This window comes from Saimiri boliviensis, chromosome 7, assembly GCF_048565385.1.
Source record: "Saimiri boliviensis isolate mSaiBol1 chromosome 7, mSaiBol1.pri, whole genome shotgun sequence".
NCBI lineage: Eukaryota > Metazoa > Chordata > Mammalia > Primates > Cebidae > Saimiri > Saimiri boliviensis.
In genome coordinates, this window is record NC_133455.1 from 31,578,283 (window position 1) to 31,593,909 (window position 15,627).

Consider the following 15,627-nt stretch of genomic DNA (forward strand, 5'->3'; position numbering starts at 1 on the left):
AAAATAATCTAGACACATAGGCATTTCTGGGTGTCCCTACTCAGGCTATTAGCAATAGGTCATATCTTTTTTGCTCAATCACATTTCTTTTACAAACTGTTGTTCCTAGTTTGCTGTTCCCAGTACAAACAGCTGTTCCTAGTTTGTAAACCTAAGCATTAAAGGAAAATTTTCCCTGTACTTTAGGATCTTCATTCTTGTTAAATAAATATGTATGCCTTTTTTTGTTTCTGCTTTTCATTTATTTTATTTTACTCTTTAGGAACTGGGTCTTGCTATGTTTCCCAAGCTGGTCTCCAACTCCTGGCCTCAAACAATCCTCCTGCCTGAGCCTTCCAAGTTGCCTGGATTACAGATGTGCACCAACTGTTCCCAGCTGTTGTATGCCTTTTCTTCAATTAATCTGCTTTTTGTGGATTGATTTTTCAAAACCCTTCAGAGGGTCAAAAGGGGCTTTTCTGTTGTCCCCTACATCGAAAAGTCACCTAATTTCTTTTCCTGCCAGTGCAACATTAACAGCAAGAATGCCATTAACCAAGTTATTTTTTACTCCATTTCCAAGTCCTATTGTAGTATATTTTATTATGCAAGTGTTCACTTTTTAAAATATATTAGCTAACTTACAGTTGTCCTATATCCTACAAAAATTGACCAACTATATAAATAGTTATAATTAATGCATAGCTGGGTAGTTTAAATTCCTCTAAGAGCTGTGTAACAAATAATTTAATTTTTAATTTTTCAAACTTTTTTTTTCTTTTCTTTTCTTTTTTTTTTTTTTTTTGAGACGGAGTTTCGCTCTTGTTACCCAGGCTGGAGTGCAATGGCGCGATCTCGGCTCACCGCAACCTCCACCTCCTGGGCTCAGGCAATTCTCCTGCCTCAGCCTCCTGAGTAGCTGGGATTACAGGCACGCACCACCATGCCCAGCTAATTTTTGTATTTTTAGTAGAGACGGGGTTTCACCATGTTGACCAGGATGGTCTCGATCTCTCGACCTCGTGATCCACCCGCCTCGGCCTCCCAAAGTGCTGGGATTAAAGGCTTGAGCCACCGCGCCTGGCCTTTTTTTTCTTTTTTGAGATGGAGTCTCACACTGTTGCCTGGGCTGGAGTGCAATGGTGCTATCTCAGCTCACTGAAACTTCCGACTCCCAGGTTCAAGTGATTCTCCTGCCTCAACCTCCCGAATAGTTGGGATTACAGGTGCCATTACCAAGTCTGGCTAATTTTTTGTATTTTTAGTAGAGACAGGGTTTCACTATGTTGGCCAGGCTGGTCTCAAATTCTGACCTTGTGATCTGCCTGCCTCAGCCTTCCAAAGTGCTGGGATTGCAGGCATGAGCCACCTCCCAGGTTCAAGTGATTCTTTCTACCTTAGCCTCCCAAATAGCTGGGGCTACAGATGTGTGCCACCATGCCTGGCTAATTTTTTTTTTAAATCCAAAATGTGTTTATTGAGATAGTTTTCCACTCATCTTAATTCAGAGTGCTTTTAGTGCTGCTTCCTCCTAAAGGAACATCCTTCTGTAAGCCTTGCTTTTCCTCCTGTAGGCTGGCAGAGGAGAGTGGAGCAGCCAACACACAAAACTTCTGTTTGTGCATGGCTAAAGACCATGGTGATTTTACAGCATCCTGGGCCTTTCACACTAATGAAGTAGGAATTAGGGCTCTACACCAGGTGTTTCCTCTTGTGTTTCCTCTTCTCCTCTTCTGAAGAGGGATGAAATAGATTTCTTTGCAACAGGCATGATCTTGCAGGTAGGTCATCACTGCTGAAAAGGATTAAAAAATATTTTTTTTTTTCTTGAGATGGAGTTTTGCTCTTGTTGCCCAGGCTTGAGTGCAATGGCGTGATCTTGGCTCACAGCAACCTCTGCCTCCCAGGTTCAAGCAATTCTCCTGCCTCAGCCTCCCAGGTAGCTGAGATTACAGTCATGCACCACCACACCACCACAGTCAGCTAATTTTTTATTTTTTAGTAGAGACAGGGGTTCTTCATGTTGGTCAGGCAAGTCTAGAACTCCTGACCTCAGGTGATCAGCCCACCTTGGCCTCCCAAAGTGCTGGGATTATAGGCATGAGCCACTGTGCCCAGCAATTTTTAAATTTTTTATACAGATAGGGTTTCATTATGTTGCCCATGCTGACCTCAAACTGTTAGACTCAAATGATCCACTCTCTTTAGCCTCAGAAAGTTCTGGGATTACAAATGTGAGCCACTGCACCCAGTCATCAAAGTTTCTTTATCAAAGGATGAGTTTGGCCCCCTTTTCGCCCTCTCTTGCCCTCTCTTTGCCCTTCCACCATGGGACAACACAGAAGAAGGCCCTCACCAGATGTCAGCCCCTCGAACTTGGACTTCCCAGCCTCCAGAATCATGAGACAATACATTTCTGTTTATTATGTATAACAAATAAATAAAAACAAAAATAAAAATTTAGGTCACAGGCCAGATGCAGTGGCTCATGTCTGAAATCCCAGCACGTTGAGAGGCTGAGGCAGGTGGATCATGAGGTCAGGATTTCGAGATCAGCCTGGCCAACATGGTGAAACCCTGTCTCTACTAAAAAACACAAAATTAGCCAGCCGTGATGGTGTGTGCCTGTAATCCCAGCTACTCAGGAGACTGAGGCAGGAAAATCGCTTGAAGCAGAGGTTGCAGTGAGCCAAGATCATGGCACTGCATTCCAGCCTGGGCAATAAATCGAGTGAGACTCTGTATGAAAATAAATAAATAAATTTAGATCACAGATGAATCCTTTGAGGTTCTCATGGAGGTTCCAGACTGTCTTTCTAAAAAGAAAAAAAAAAAAAAAGAATGCATATACATACAGATATAAAATTCTGAAAATAATTTTAGTAGGTGTGCAGGCTCCCAGAAGTCTACTGTGAATTAATAGAATATCAGGTTAAGAACCATTTGTCCAGGCCAGGCACGGTGGCTCAAGCTTGTAATCCCAGCACTTTGGGAGGCCGAGGCGGGTGGATCACGAGGTCGAGAGATCGAGACCATCCTGGTCAACATGGTGAAACCCCGTCTCTACTAAAAAAATACAAAACATTAGCTGGGCATGGTGGCACGTGCCTGTAATCCCAGCTACTCAGGAGGCTGAGGCAGGAGAATTGCCTGAACCCAGGAGGTGGAGGTGGCGGTGAGCTGAGATCGTGCCATTGCACTCCAGCCTGGGTAACAAGAGCGAAACTCCGTCTCAAAAAAAAAAAAAAAAAAAAAAGAACCATTTGTCCTTACAAAATAAATAAGTTTAACCAAAGAACTGTAATCAACAAAATAAATAAGTTTAACCAAAGAACTGTTATACCTGTTACTGAAAACTACAAAACATTGAAAAAAATTAAAAAATGTATGTGTACGTACGTGTGTGTGTATGTATATACATACATATATTTATATATATATATATATATATATATATATATATATGGACAGAGAGAGAGAAAGGGAGAGAGGGAGAAATGGAGTCTCACTCTTGTCACCTAGGTTGAAGTGCAGTGGCACAATCTTGGCTCACTGCAACTTCTGTCTCCAGGGTTCAAGCAATTATCCTGCCTCAACCTCCTGAGTAGCTGGGATTACAGATGTGCACCACCACGCCTGGCTAATTTTTGTATTTTTAGTAGAGACAGGGCTTTGCCATGTTGGCCAAGCTGATTTTGAATTACTGACCTCAGGTGATCCACCCGCCTCGGCCTCTGAAAGTGTTGGGAACTACAGGCATGAGCCATTGCACCCAGCCTGGGGTGATTATTAAGTAAAGCAAGGGTTAGTTGAACACAAGCACTGTGATACTGTGACAGTTGATCTGATAACTGAAATGGCTACTAAGGGACTAGTAGGTGTGTAGTATATACAGCAGGGATATGCTGGACAAAGGGATAAATTAACATTCAGGACAGGATAGAACAGGATGCTGTGAGATTTTAACATGCTACTCAAAATAGCAAGCAATTTAAAACTTATAACTTATTTCTGGAATTTTCAATTTAATATTTGTGGACTGAGATTGACCATAGGTAAGTGAAATCTCAAAAAGTGAAAGCACAGATAAGGGGAAACTACTCTATTCATGAAATAGTACTAAGGACCTTTAGGAAAAAGATTAACACATGAGGGCTCTGACCTAATGAATGGATTAGTACTCTTTTTAAAAAGGTAGAAAGGAGTGCTCAATGCCTTTTGCCCTTCAACCATACAATGATGCACCAAGAGGCACCATCTTGGAAGCAGATAGCAATTCTTACTAAACATGAAATCTGCTAGTGTGCTTGGACTTCCCAGCTCCAGAACTGCGATAAATAAATTTCTATTGTTTGTAAATTACTCAGTCTAAGGTATTTTGTTATAGTAGCAGGAACACACTAAGACATTTCCCAAATTAATCTACAGATTCAATGCAATCCCTATAAAAATTCCAAATGCCTGTTTTTTACAGAAATGAATAAACTGATTCTAAAATTCACATGGAAATGTAAGGGACTCAGAATAGCCAAGACAAACTAGGAAAAGAACAAAGTTGGAGGACTCAAACTTCCTGATTTTAAAACCCATTACAAAGCTAAAATAATCAACAGCTGCTTTGGGAGGCTGAGGTGGGAGGGTCACTCAAGGCCAGGAGTTTAAGACCAACTTGGGTGACACAGTGAGACTCCATCTCTGCAAAAAATTAAAAAATTAGCCAGGGATGGTGTTGCATACCCATAGTCCTTGCTACTCAAGAGACTGAGGCAGGAGGATTGCTTGAGTTCAGGAGTTTGAGGCTACAGCAAACCATGATTGCATCACTATACTCAAGTCTGGGTGACAGAGTGACACTCTGTCTCAAAATTAAAAAAAAAAAAAAAAATTGGCTGGGCGCGGTGGCTCAAGCCTGTAATCCCAGCACTTTGGGAGGCCGAGGCGGGTGGATCACAAGGTCAAGAGATCGAGACCATCCTTGTCAACATGGTGAAACCCCGTCTCTACTAAAAATACAAAACATTAGCTGGGTATGGTGGCGGGTGCCTGTAATCCCAGCTACTCAGGAGGCTGAGGCAGGAGAATTGCCTGAACCCAGCAGGTGGAGGTTGTGGTGAGCCGAGGTCGCGCCATTGCACTCCAGCCTGGGTAACAAGAGTGAAACTCCGCTTCAAAAAAAAAAAAAAAAAATCAACACAGTGTGTGTAGTACTGGCACAAGAATAAACGTATATATCAATGGACTAGAATTGATAATTCAGAGGCCAGGCACAGTGGCTCACGCCTGTAATCACAGCACTTTGGGAGGCTGCGGTGGGTGGATCACTTAAGGGCAAGAGGTCAAGACTAGCCTGGCCAACATAGTGAAACCCTGTCTTTACTACAAATACAAAACTTAGGTGAGCTTAGTGGCGCCTGTAGTCCTAGCTACTCGGGAGGCTGAGGCAGGAGAATTGGTTGAGCCCTGGAGACGGAAGTTGCAGTGTGCAGAGATTGCACCACTGTACTCCAGCCTGGGCAAAAGAGTGAGACTCTGTATCAAAAAAAAAAAAAAAAAAGAAAAAGAAAAAAAAAAAGAAATTTATATTATCTTTGATCAGTTGATTTTTGACAAGGCGTGAAGACCAATTAATGGAGAAAGTCTGCTCTACTTTCTTTAACAAAAGGCACCAGGACAACTGGATATTCACATGCCAGAGTTTTTTTGTTTTGTTCTGTTTTTGAGACAGAGTCCTGCTCTGTCACACAGGCTGGAGTACAATGGTGTCATCTCAGCTCACTGCAACCTCTGCCTCCCAAGTTCAAGTGATTCTCCTGCCTCAGCTTCCTGAGTAGGTGAGATTATAAGCATGCAACACCACGCTCAACTAATTTTTGTATTTTTAGTAGAGAGAGGTTTCAATGTGTTGGCCATGCTGGTCTCAAACTCCTGGCCTCAAGTGATCTGCCTTCCTTGGCTCCCAGAAAGTGCTGGGATTATAGGCATGAGCCACCATGGCTGACCAAGTGAATGAATTTGGATCCAAACTTCATGTGATCTGCAAAAATCAACCCAAAATGGAAAAACATCAAGATGTAAGAGCTAAAACTATAATACTCCTCGAAGAAAATATAGCTGTAAATCTTTGTGAGCTTGGGTTAGGCAATGGTTTCTCAGATATCATAACAAAAGCACAAGCTACAAAAGAAAAAAGCAGATAACTTTTTTTTTTTTTTTTTTTTAAAGAGAAAAAGAATCTGGTTCTGTCACCCAGGCAGGAGTTCAGGGGCATAATCTCAGCTCATTGCAATCTCTACCTCCTGGGTTCAAGTGATTCTCCTGCCTCAGCCTCCTGAGTAGTTGGGATTACAGGTGTGCACCACTATGCTTGGCTAATTTTTGTATTTTTAGTAGAGATGGGGTTTTGCCATGTTGGCCAGATTTGTCTTAAACTCCTGACCTCAGGTGATCCACCTGCCTCAGTCTTCCAAAGTGCTAGGATTGCAGGCATGAGCCACCACTCCTGGGTGAGAAAAAAATAGATAACTTGTATGTTTTAGTCCATTTTGTATTGTCATAACAGAATATCACAGACTAAGTAATTTATAAAGAAGAAAAAAAACCACTTCTCACAGTTCTGGAGACTGGGAAGTCCAACATTAAGGTGCCAGCATTCTGTGAGGTCCTTCTTTTTTTTTTTTTTTTTTTTTTTGAGGCGGAGTTTCGCTCTTGTTACCCAGGCTGGAGTGCAATGGTGCGATCTCGGCTCACCGCAACCTCCGCCTCCTGGGTTCAGGCAATTCTCCTGCCTCAGCCTCCTGAGTAGCTGGGACTACAGGCACGCGCCACCATGCCCAGCTAATTTTTTGTAGTTTTAGTAGAGACGGGGTTTCACCATGTTGACCAGGATGGTCTCGATCTCTTGACCTCGTGATCCACCCGCCTCGGCCTCCCAAAGTGCTGGGATTACAGGCGTGAGCCACCGCGCCCGGCCGAGGTCCTTCTTGCTCTGTCATCCCATGACAGAAGGTGGAAAGACAAAGGAGCACTCTTGAGAGAAGGGACAGAACTCACTGTCATAACAAATCTACTCTAGAGATAGCAAACCCATTCCTTTGATAACAACATGAATTCACTCATAAAGACAAAGCCTTCATGATTACTCAACTCATAAATATCCCACTTCTCAATATTGTTGCATTGGGGATTATGTTTCCAGCACATGAACTTTGTGGGGCACATTCAAACCAGAGCACTGGAGTTCAACAAAATTAAAAACTTTTATGTGTCAAAGGACATGCTCAACAAAGTGAAAAAACTCACAGAATGGGAGAAAATATTTGTAAATCATATATCTGATAAGGATCTAGTACACAGAATAAAGAACTTTTACTCCCAGCACTTTGGGAGGCCGAGGCGGGTGGATCACGAGGTTGAGACATCGAGACCATCCTGGTCAACATGGTAAAACCCTGTCTCTACTAAAAATACAAAAAATTAGCTGGGCGTGGTGGCGCGTGCCTGTAATCCCAGCTACTCAGGAGGCTGAGGCAGGAGAATTGCCTGAGCCCAGGAGGCGGAGGTTGCGGTGAGCCGAGATCGCGCCATTGCACTCCAGCCTGGGTAACAAGAGCGAAACTTCGTCTCAAAAAAAAAAAAAAAAAAAAAAGAACTTTTACAACTCAACAATGAAAAAACAAATAACCCAATTAAAAAGTGGTCAAAAGATGTGAATAGACATTTCTCCAAAAAAGATAGACATATGTCCAATAAACATGTGAAAAGATTTTCAACATCAGTAGTTTTTATGAGCAAAATTCAAATCAAAACCATGATGCAAAACCACCTACTAGGATGGCTATATTTAAAATGTAGAAAGTAAGTGACAGTGGGAATGTGAAAAAAACAGAACCCAGATGCATTGCTGGTGTGAATGTAAAATGGCAAAGCCACTATGGGAAACAGTTTGGTAGTTCTTCAGAAAGTTAAACATACATATGACCCACCAATTCCACTCCTAGGTATATTTCCAAGAGAACTGAAAACATATATACCCACAAAAATTTATGCAGAGATGTTAATAGCACCTTTGTTCAAAGAGCCAAAAAGTGAAAGCAACTCAATGTCCATTGACTTATGAATGAATAAATAAATTGCGGTATATTCATACAACAGAATATTATTTAGCCATAAAAAGGAATGATATATTGATACATGCTACAACATGGACGAACCTTGAAAACATGATGCTAAGTAAGCCAGACACAAAAGAACAAATACTGTATGATCCTATTTATATGAACTACCTAGATTAGGCAGATTCATAGAGAAAGATAGATTAGAGGTTATCAGAGGCAGGAGTTTGGGGTGGGGACTAGAAAATTATTACTTAATGGCTACAGACTTTCTATTCAGGATGCTGAAAATCTTCTGGTGTTAGTGGTGACAGTTGCAAACCTTGTGAATCTATTAAAAATCACTGAATTGTACATTTAAAAACTGTTATGGTAAGTAAAAACTGTTATGGTAAGTTATGGTAAGTGAATTATATCTTAATTGAAAAAACCAACCTTTAGTCTAAAGAGAAATTCTGCTTTGTCAGCAAAATACATGTCATTAAAAGGAAATATATTTGAAACACTATACATATCCTGATTTGTGAAACTCACACACCTAGTTACGATCTCAAATTGCTCCTAAATTTAAAATACAATTATAAGTATACATTGTCATAAGCCCTTATTAAGCCTATATTTATTATACTTACATATTTATACTTGTTATATTTTATGGCTTTCTTCTTTGTAGAATAAAATCTGAACAACAGAATCTAACTTCCAATAGGCAATGGAACACACATAAATGCTAAGTTCTTTTTTTTTTTTTTTTTTTTTTAAGACAGTGGGGTGGGGGGGATTTCATCATGTTGGTCAGGCTGGTCTTGAACTCCCAGCCTCAGGTGATCCGCCCACCTTGGCCTCCACAGTGCTTGGATTACAGGCATGAGCCACCACGCCCTGCCCAATCTTAAATTCTTAACTTTGGAAACTACAGCATTTACTTGAGGCACAGTCATGCATTTGAAAAGAAATTTTTGAAATGTATAGATCATGGTCAGTTACAAAAGACATCAAATCTAGTTATTCCATACCAGGTTCAATTATCAAGTTTTCTGTCCTGGCTTTGTTGTCTAGCTTGTTTCTACTTCTTTATGTGTAATTGAGGTGGCTGAAATTGAGGATTTTTTCTTAGCTTTAAAATTATGAACTTATTTGATCTTATTGTGATGTATAGTCAAAGGAGTTTTTGAATTATTTTATTTGCTTGAACTGCATTAAAACAATCACATTTTAAAATTTAGTGATTCCTGGACCATAATATCTGAAAAGGATGAAAACTGTCCACTCAGCAGCTTTTAGTAAATTGACCAATTGACCTGTTGCTAGTAAGAATTAGTCTGAAACAACACTGCCACCTGGTGGCTTCTCTTCAAATATCACAATTTCCTTGAAGATGATGGTTTGGCCTCTTGTATCAAATTAGGACAAGAGCTTCAGTTATGACTATCTTAGGAAGTAAGTTTAATCATATAGCAGAATATATGCCCAAGTTAAGAATTAAGCTTATATTTATGGCATTGACCTCAAAAACTTATTTTGTAATTTAAATATTTGTTTAGTGGCCATGCATTATAACAAAATAGTGAACAAAATAGACAAAAATATTTGCATTCATAGATCTTACATTCTAGTGCAGGCATCCCCAAACTTTTTTTTTTTTTTTTTTTTTGAGACGGAGTTTCGCTCTTGTTACCCAGGCTGGAGTGCAATGGCACGATCTCAGCTCACCGCAACCTCCGCCTCCTGGGTTCAGGCAATTCTCCTGCCTCAGCCTCCTGAGTAGCTGGGATTACAGGCACGTGCCACCATGCCCAGCTAATGTTTTGTATTTTTAGTAGAGACGGGGTTTCACCATGTTGACCAGGTTGGTCTTGATCTCTCGACCTCGTGATCCACCCGCCTCGGCCTCCCACAGTGCTGGGATTACAGGCTTGAGCCACCGCGCCGGGCCAATCCCCAAACTTTTTACACAGGGGGCCAGTTCACTGTCCCTCAGACCGTTGGAGGGCCACCACATACTGTGCTCATCTCACTGACCACCAATGAAAGAGGTGCCCCTTCCTGAAGTGTGGCGGGGGGCCGGATAAATGGCCTCAGGGGGCCGCATGCGGCCCGCGGGCCATAGTTTGGGGACATCTGTTCTAGTGAATATGAGACAATAAATAATAAGCATAATAAGCAAGTAAGTTATAAGATGTTTGGTGAGAAGTTGTATTAAAACATCGGGCTCAGGGTAGGTTGCAATTTTTAAATAGGATGGCATTTGAGGTGATATCAATTCTACATGGTTGTCTAAAGAAAAAAATTCCAAAGATTTACAATCTAAACATGTAGTTTTGACCAGGTGCAGTCACTTGTGGCTGTAATCCCAACACTCTGGGAGGCTGAGGCAGGAGGATCACTTGAGTCTAGGAAGTCAAGCTCAGCCGGGGCAAATAATGGGACCCCATTTCTACAAAAAAATTTAAAAATTTGTCAGGCACAATAGCGCAAGCCTGTAGACTCAGCTACTTGCAAGGCTGAGCTAGTAGGATTGCTTGAGCCCTGGAGGTCTAGGCTGCCATGAGCCGTGATGACACTACTGCACTCCAGCCTGGGTGACAAAATGAGACCTTGTCTCAAATAAATAAACACATAAATTAAACCAAACATTTAGTTTTAATTCTAGCATGATGCTATAATTCTTCTTCCTTGAATACTTCATTTGAATAAGCAGGAAACTGTAATGCTAGGTCAATATTAATAGGAACGACTACATTTTGAAAAGCAACATTGTCCTAAAGATACGTATCTTTCCTACAGAGTAATGGCTGTCATTAGTTAGAATCATAAAATATACAGGAAATGGCAGTTTTGTTATTTTACTTTTCAACACCTTAACATGACCTTTATGCATTTGTATTCCTATAAAAGTAGGAACTTTGCTCTGGTCAGAAATTGAGAGAAGCAGTGGTGGAGGTGGGATGTAACCACCAATAAAGATTAGCTAAGTTTCTCTTGGTTATTTAAGGCTTTGTTAATTATAAATTTGTCTCAATGCTTTTATTCTTTTTATTTTTTATGTATTTTTTAAATTAAAGACGGGGTTTCACCATGTTGGTCAGGCTGGTCTTGAACTCCCGATGATCACGTTGGCCTCCAAAGTGCTTGGATTACAGGCATAAGCCACCATGCCAGGCCTATTTTTAAATTTTTTTAAAATATGGAATGCTTAAATTTGCATGTCATTCTTGCATAGAGGCCATGCTAATCTTCCCTGTATCCTTCAATTCCAGTATACATGCTGCCGAAGCAAGCTCTCAATGCTTTTTTTTTTTTTTTTTTGAGATGGAGTTTCGCTCTTGTTACCCAGGCTGGAGTGCAATGGTGCGATTCGGATCACCGCAACCTCCGCCTCCTGGGTTCAGGCAATTCTCCTGCCTCAGCCTCCTGAGTAGCTGGGATTACAGGCACATGCCACCATGCCCAGCTAATTTTTTGTATTTTTAGTAGAGATGGGGTTTCACTATGTTGACCAGGATGGTCTCGATCTCTTGACCTCGTGATCCACCCACCTCGGCCTCCCAAAGTGCTGGGATTACAGGCTTGAGCCACCACGCCTGGCTCTCAACGCTTTTTAAAAAAACCTTGAGTATAATGTGGTGATAACTATTCTAAATATTTCATGTGTGTTGGCTCATTAAATCTCTTTAATGTCTCAACACTTTATTCATTTATTAGAGAAAAGGTCTTGCTCTGTTGCCCTGGCTGTATTGTTGCTGCTTGATCATAGCTCACTGCAGCCTCGTACTTCTGGGTTCAAGCGATCCTTCTGCTTCAGTCTCCTAAGTAGCTGGGACTACTGGGACTACAGGTGTGTGTTGCCAGGCCTGGCTAATTACAAAAAAAAAAAAAAAAAAAATTATTTTTTTAGACCCAGGGTCTCATTATATACCCAGCTGGTCTTGATCCTTCTACCTCAATTCAGTGCTGGGATTACAGGCATGAGCCATTGCCCTGGACTTTGTTTTGTCTTCAGTGTCTGTAGGTCAGTTCTTTACGAACAAAGCAAAACATCATATGGTCAAATTCTGAAAAATAAGATTATTGTTCAAATTGCCTAATGGATTTTTTTTTTTTTTTTTAAGACAGGATTCTTGCTCTGTTGCCAGGCTGGAGTGTAGTAGCCTGATCTCTGCTCACTGCAACCTTCACCTCCTGGGTTCAAGTGATTCTCCTGCCTCAGTCTCCTGAGCAGCTGAGACTACAGGCATATGCCACCACACTCAGCTAATTTTTTGCATTTTTAGTAGAGATGGGTTTTCACTGTGTTGGCTAGGATGGTCATCTCTTGACCTCATGATCTATCCGCCTTGGCTTCCCAAAGTGTTTGGATTATAGGCGTCCTAATGGGTCTTTTTTAGTCTTTATAATATTGTTATTTCCATAGTGGCTTGTAACTAGGTACTTAAAATAGATTCTGAAAGGCTGTCAACATTAATACATGTAAATTTGTATATACTATTTCAGTTTACAAAGCATCCTGAAATATATCTCATTTATATGGTTCAGAATATGTAGTTTGAATACAACATTGTATTACAGCTTATTTTTCCTTTCAGTTTTATTTATTTATTTTTTTTGAGATGGAGTCTTGCTCTGTGGCCCAGGCTGGAATGCAGTGGGGTGATCTCAGCTTTGCCTCCAGGGTTCAAGAGATTCTCCTGCCTCAGCTCCTGAGTAGCTGGGATTGCAGGCACCTGCCAGCATGCCTGGCTAATTTTTGTATTTTAGTAGAGACAGGATTTCACCATGTTGGCCAGGCTGGTCTTGAACTCCTGACCTCAGGTGATCCACCCACTTCAGTCTTCCAAACTACTGGGATTATAGGTGTGAGCCACTGCACCCGGCCTCAGTTCTCTTAAAGGGAATCTACATTTTCAAGAATTACATACATCATACTGAAACATAAATCTGACACGGACGTAAGTTTGAAGTAGTAATAGCCAAGATTTTTCAAGTAGCAGCAAAATAATATTGTTTAAGAGGAGGTATTATAGAATCATAAGCACAGAGGTCCAATAATCGGATCACACAATGCTTACAAAGGATAGCCTTAGAAAGGTTCAGGTGTTTAGGTAAAGAGCCCTTCTCCCCTTCTCAAACCACGAACAAAAATAAAAATAAACAAAACGAAACGTTTCCTTGCAGGAAACTTTCCATGAACCCATGGTTTTAGGGGCAAGGGTGAGAGCAACAGGCAAAACTAGTTCAGAACCTAGACAACTAGGGGTTTCTCCAAACAAGTCGAAACCAAAATAGGCATGGTTGATGAGCGTGTACATTGGTATAGCCATTATAGAAGGCAGTATGGAGGCTCCTCAAAAAATCAAAAATAAAACTACAGTATAAACCATATAGTATATACCATATATATGCATATATACCATATATATGCATATATACCATATATATAATATAAACCATATATTCTGGGTATATATCTGAAGAAAATGAAATCAGTATGTCAAAGAGATATCTGCATCCCCAAGCTCACTGCAGCATTATTTTATAATAGCCAAAGTATGGAATCACCTAAGAGTGAATTGATGGATACAGATAAATAAAATGTAAAATATAGAAATGTGGTAATTTTTATATATAAAATGGAATACTATGCAGCCTTTAAAAAAGAATAAAATCCTGTCATTTGTGACAACATGGATGAATTTATGCTAAGTGAAATAAGCCAGGCACCGAAACACAAATACTTCACGGTCCCACTTAGACGTAGAATAAAAAAATGTGGAACTCATAGAATCAGAGAGTAGAATAGTGGCAGGATCTTGGCTCACTGCAACCTCTGCCTCCCAGGCTCAAGTGATCCTCCCATCTCAGCCTCCCAACTAGCTGGGACTACAGGTGCCACTGTGCCTGGCTAATTTTTTAATTTTTTTTAGAGATGGGGTCTCACTATGTTGCCGAGGCTGGGATCCAACTCCTGGGCTCAAGGGATCTGCCCGCCTCAGCCTCCCAAATTGTTGGGATTACAGACTTGAGCCACGGCACCTGGCCAATCTGAAATATTCTTACACAAAATAAACACACACACACACACACACACACACACACACACACACACCTATGTGAGGTGATGGATATGTTAATTTAGTTTGATTGTGACAGTCATTTCAAAACATATACATGTATGAAAACATGACATGGTACACTGTAAATATATACAATTATTTAAAGCTAGAAAAATTCGCCGGGCACTGTGGCTCAAGCCTGTAATCCCAGCAATTTGGGAGGCTGAGGCGGGAGGATCACCAGAGGTCAGGAGTTTGAGACCAGCCTGGCCAACATAGTGAAACCCCGTCTCTATAAAAATAAAAAAATTAGCCGGGGATGATGGTGGGTACCTGTAATCCCAGCTACTCGGGAGGCTGAGGTGGGAGAATCACTTGAACCCAGGAGGCGGAAGTTGCAGTGACCCAAGATCGCATTATTGCACTCCAGCCTGGGCTACTGAACAAAACTCCGTCTAAAAAAAAAAGCTAGAAAAATTCTTTTTTTTTTTTTTTTTTTTTTTTGAGACGGAGTTTCGCTCTTGTTACCCAGGCTGGAGTGCAATGGCGCGCTCTCGGCTCACCGCAACCTCCGCCTCCTGGCTTCAGGCAATTCTCCTGCCTCAGCCTCCTGAGTAGCTGGGATTACAGGCACGCGCCACCATGCCCAGCTAATTTTTTGTATTTTTAGTAGAGACGGGGTTTCACCATGTTGACCAGGATGGTCTCGATCTTTTGACCTCGTGATCCACCCGCCTCGGCCTCCCAAAGTGCTGGGATTACAGGCTTGAGCCACCGCGCCCGGCTGAAAAATTCTTTAAAAATAAACCAAAAAGGCAGTCCATAAGCTTCTGTTGAATGGATGAAAATCTCTACAATAAATAAAAACATAATATGTAAAGGTATTAATAAGATTTGGAGGAAAACCTAAGAAAGTTAACAGCAGTTACTTCTGGGCATCACCCAGATACAGGGAATTGGGGATGGAAGGCTTACTTTTCTATAGATCTTCGGGACGTTTTAAAACATACATGCTCAACCTTTAAAAATTAGGGGAAATCTCTTCTCCACATCCTCTAGGTGTGCTGCCTTCCTCCCCTCAACACACTTAACTATCAAAACCTACAATACTTCCAACAGTCGCCCCTCAAGGGAACAAGTCCCCGGTCTGCATGATCAGGACCAGCTAGTCCGCATTGCCGACCCCAGAAAGGCGGGCGAGGCCCTTGTCCTGCAGGCCACAGCGAAGAAAAAAGCCTCCGGTTACCGGCCTCAGGTGTAAGGCTGCTCCGCATCGGCGGCGAGCGGACATTCCCATTACTATCACACAGTCTTTGTCTTTCTGGGAGAAAGCACCTGGTGGGAGTCAGCCTGCCACCGCAGGGCGCTCCGGGACGCCAGCCCTCTGTCAAACGGCAGGCTGCGCCAGCGTCCTGCCGGAACGTTTCATCCAGGCCTGACTCTCATTCTTACTTGGCAGATTCACCACTTTTTGGTGTCAGAAT

The 15,627-nt window shown here is 41.5% G+C and overlaps 2 pseudogenes; both read right to left on the bottom strand.

Annotated features, from left to right (window-relative positions):
* Positions 1 to 1,494: 1,494 nt before the first annotated feature.
* LOC141585205 (small ribosomal subunit protein eS27-like) lies at positions 1,495 to 15,417 on the bottom strand (annotated as a pseudogene).
* LOC120365163 (U6 spliceosomal RNA) lies at positions 11,272 to 11,370 on the bottom strand (annotated as a pseudogene).
* Positions 15,418 to 15,627: the final 210 nt, after the last annotated feature.